The following is a 5,000-nucleotide window of genomic DNA, read 5'->3' as shown; positions in this document are numbered from 1 at the left end:
ATATATATGTACAGATTTGGTCGAAGTCACTCGACAGTAAATCAAAATTCTTTGTTTTCTGTAAATTTGAAAGTTGGGACATCTTGGGTTTCTAGTCGGATCCACTATACCCTATCTGGTTGGGATTGGACTCTGATAAGTTAGTAGGACAGTGGTCTGTGAACTGGCGATAGAATATGAAAATAATTCGGCATGGATATAAGGAATGTTTGTGGAAAAAACATCTGTGAAAGAGTAAGAATAGGTGCATAGAACAAATACCAAATGAGGAGTAAAACTAAGGATGTGTAGCGTGGTTGGATATTCCAGCTGCACTCGATTCGGTGCGAGGGTTAAATGTAGCATTAATGCTGTTCCGCCCCAGCACAGAGGAGGCGATGTTAGACTCAGTAGGTGCAGAAATTGTTGTGATCTCTGATCGGAACTTGATGAAGGGAGTGCCCTGTAGTTTAAGCACTATGGTATACATACATTCGTACATACATACATGCACACATACCCATACACATATATACATACATACATGTATGTGTGTGTATGCATATATATATAAATATAGATATGCATGTATATGTGTTTATACATATATACATATACACACACATATATGTATATATAAATACACACATATATACATATATATATACACACACATATATATATACATATATGTATATTCATATATATTTATTAGAAGGTTTGGAGATGTATATATATATAAGCACAGCCACGCCCCCCCCATTCACACACAGACATATATATGTATGTGTGTGTATGCACATATCTAACTATAGACATGCATATATACTTGTGTCTCTCTATATATATATACATACGTACATATAGGTGTGTGTGTTCATACATGTTTATACATATATATAATATACACACACACACATATATATATATATATATATATAGGAGATAAATAAAAATATATGCATACATACAAACATATATGTACGTACCTACATCTACATGTATATATACATGCATATATAAATAATTATACGGGAGTACAGGACATCACAATAAGACGTAGAAACGGAAAAAGCCAAAAAACAAAAAAACAAGAAAACGGAAAACGAAAAACAAATACAGGACGAGCTACACAAGGACAAAACCCCCGTCATCAGCTGTCGCTAGAGGAGTCAGGCATGTTTCGAAGGCATAACAGAACACTAATCCAATAGGCCTTCCTGCGAGAGAATAAAATAAAATTTCAAGCAGCGGGGCACAATGAGTACGAACACAAACAAGACGTAACAATAAGACTGCAAAAATAAAAATACATGTACAAAAATAAACACAAGAGGACGAACGAAAAAGCCTTTTTTCTGGCATAGACAAACAATAAAACTGCAAAAATAAAAATACATGTACAAAAAGTACAATTAGTTACAAAACGAGAAAATAACAAGAATACTATACAGGAAATCAACCACACAAGGGGACGAACGAAGAAGCCTTTTGCTGGCAAGGACGAAAGTGTAGTAGCAGCGCGTGGAGGCAGTCTTTTCAATAGTGGGAATATAAGCACAACCACTCTCACACACAGACACATATATGTATGTGTGTGCGTGCGCGCGCATGACGTAGTTTATCAGACAGCAACATATGTATGTAATGGTTCATTGCTTTCTTTTTTGCCACATGTGTAATCTATCTGCCTCTCGGTCTATCTATCTATCTATCTATCTATCTAAGAATGTGTATATATACTTATATATACACACATATGTACATGTACATACATACGTATATATTTGCATTCGTGCATATATACATTCACAACATTCTGACTATCCCCCTCTCCTCTCCCTCTCTCCATATCCCTCTCCCTCTCTCCATATCCCTATCCCTCTCTCCATATCCCTCTCTCTCCTCCCCCTCTCTCCATCTCCCTTCCTCTCTCTCACACACGCAGGCACACAAACACGTACATCTTCAAGCTGTAAGCTATCTTAATGTCCAAAAAATAAACAGATCTAGAAACAAAAGTCGGTGATATCAACATCACTAACTCTTAGAATTATCTTCCACAAGAGTAAGGCGGAGAGCTGGCTGAAACGTTAGCACGCAGGGCGAAATGCTTAGCAGTATTTCGTCTGCCGCTACGTTCTGAGTTCAAATTTCGCCGAGGTCGACTTTGCCTTTTAGCCTTTTGGGGTGAATTAAATAAGTATCAGTTACGCACTAGGGTCGATATAATCGACTTAATCACTTTGTCTGTCATTGTTTATCTCCTCTATGTTTAGCCCCTTGTGGGTAGTAAAGAAATAGGTATTTCATCTGTTTTTACGTTCTGAGTTCAAGTTTCGCCAAGGTGAACTTTGCCCTTTAGCCTTTCGGGGTCGATAAATTAAGTACCAGTTATGCACTGGGGTCGATGTGAACAATTTAATCCATTTGTCTGTCCTTGTTTGTCCCTTCTATATTTAGCCCCTTGTGGGCAATAAAGAAATAAGAAACGTTTGCACACTGGGCGAAATGCTTAGCAGTATTTCATCTGTCTTTACGTTCTGAGTTCAAATTCCGCCGAGGTCGACTTTGCCTTTTATCCTTTCGGAGATCGATAAATTAAGTACCAGTTGCGTACTGGGGGGGGGGGGCGATGAATTAATCCCCCTCCCCACAAAGTTCGGATTTTGTGCCTCGAGTAGAAAAGAATGCCCAGAAAATAAACACATCTAGAAACAAAAGTCCGTGGTATCAACAACACTAAGTCTTAGCATTATCTTCCACGAGAGTTTTTATCCATTTATGTGACACTCTTTCACCAAATTTTTTCCTCTCTATCTCCCTGATTTTCTTCTTTATTAGTCTTTATTTTATTTTGCATTTTTCATTTGTTTCTTTTACTTATTTCTGTTTCTTTTCCTTTTCCTGCATTTATTTATATTTTTATTTTTTAATTTCTTTACTTTTATATTTTTGTTTTTGCACTCTTTTTTTGTTTGGCTTCTACTTTCCATTCTCTCCTTTTTGTATTTTTATTGTTTTTTTCTTTACTTTATTGCCTTTATTTTTGTACGTTGTTTTTGTTTTTTTTTTATATTTGTTTCTTGTATTTCTTTTTAGCTAGGAAGTAATCAATGGTTTTGAAAAAAAAAAACACAACCAAAAACAAAACAAAAAGCAAACCCAAAAGCACTAGAATTTCATTTCTGATAATGACCACCACAGATAACTACATTCACGTACACACACACACACACACATATATATCAACATACAGAAATTCATATATACATAGATATATACATTCATATGCATGGTATGTATGTGGTATGTGTGCGTGTGTACGTGCCTGTGTGTATGTATATATGGAAACTTATGTGCGCATATGTATATATATATATATCTGTGTGTGTGTGTGTATGCATGTATGATACGCATCTATGTGTGTGTATGGATACACGAACGTTTTTACAAACAAACATAACTGCTGGAACTCCACCATATTATTGCGCGATTCCAGAAACAACCTATGTAGTAACAACAACAGCGCCACCAGGTTTTCAATGATAACGACGGACCTCCCACGAACTCTAAGATAACAACATTTGTCAGGTATTTAGGAGACAAGAAATATAACAAGTGGGTAGCTCTTATTGTTATTGCTTTCTGGGAAATAGTCCTTAGAAACTGTTAAACATTGACAACGCATTAAAGAATAAGAAGATTTCGTGTTTTAGCTTCGGAAACCTTCTCGTGTGTGCGGTGTATACGGTATATGATCGTGTGCATGTATATATGTATTTATTTTGTGTATATGTTTACATACCACACGTTTTTGTCTTCGCTGTGTATTTCAATGTTTCTTTTATTTATTTATTCATTTATTTATTTATTTATTATCTTTTTTTTTTTTTGCAGAATCGTTAGCACGCCGGGTGAAATGTGTATCCGTATTTCGTCTGCCGTTACGTTCTGAGTTCAAATTTCGCCGAGGTCGACTTTGCCTTTCATTGTTTCGGGGTCCATTAAATAAGTACCAGTTACGCACTGAGGTCGATATAATCGACTTAATCCGTTTGTCTGTCCTTGTTTGTCCCCTCCGTGTTTAGCCCCTTGTGGGTAGTAAAGAAATAGGTATTTCGTCTGCCGTTACATTCTGAGTTTAAATTCCACCGAGGTCGACTTTGCCTACCATACTTTTGGGGGGTCGATAAATTAAGTACCAGTTACGCACTGGGGTCGATGTAATCGACTTAATCCGTTTGTCTGTCCTTGTTTGTCCCCTCTGTGTTTAGCCCCTTGTGGGTAGTAAAGAAACAGGTACTTTTAGAGGCGGCGAGCTGGCAGAATCGTTAGCACGCCGGGCGAAATGCTTAGCGGTATTTCGTCTGCCGCTACGTTCTGAGTTCAAATTCCGCCGAGGTGGACTTTGCCTTTCATCCATTCGCGGTAGATTAAATAAGTACCAGTTACGCACTGGGGTCGATATAATCGTCTTAATCCGTTTGTCTGTCCTTGTTTGTCCTCTCTGTTCTTAGCCCCTTGTGGGTAGGAAAGAAATAGGTATTTCGCCCGTCGCTACGTTGTGAGTTCAAATTCCACCAAGGTCGATTTTGTCTTTCATCTTTTCGGGAATCGATTAAACAAGTACTTGTTGAACGCTGAGGTCGATGTAATCAACTCATCCTCTCCCCCAAAACTGCTAGCCTTGTGGCAAAATTTGAAACCATTATTGTTGTTGTTGTTGTTGTCGTTATTATTATTATTATTATTATTATTATTATTATTATTATTATTATTATTATTAGGGTGCTGTGTTGGTCGAATTCTTAAAGTGTCGGAAAAATTGCTTAGCAGTATTTCTTCCGATTCTTTACTTTCTAAGTACCAATTCCACGAAGGTCAACTCCGCCTTGTATCCCTCTGTGGCTGATAAAACAAGAATACCCCTTCTAGTACGGGAGTCGATGCTAGGTTGTCAGAATCGCTAGTGTGCTTTCCGATATTTAGTTCCGTCTCTTCCTGTTTTCCCTTTCAAC

This window comes from Octopus sinensis, linkage group LG10 (genome assembly GCF_006345805.1).
Source record: "Octopus sinensis linkage group LG10, ASM634580v1, whole genome shotgun sequence".
In the NCBI taxonomy this organism is placed as follows: domain Eukaryota; kingdom Metazoa; phylum Mollusca; class Cephalopoda; order Octopoda; family Octopodidae; genus Octopus; species Octopus sinensis.
Note: the sequence above shows the minus strand (reverse complement) of the source record.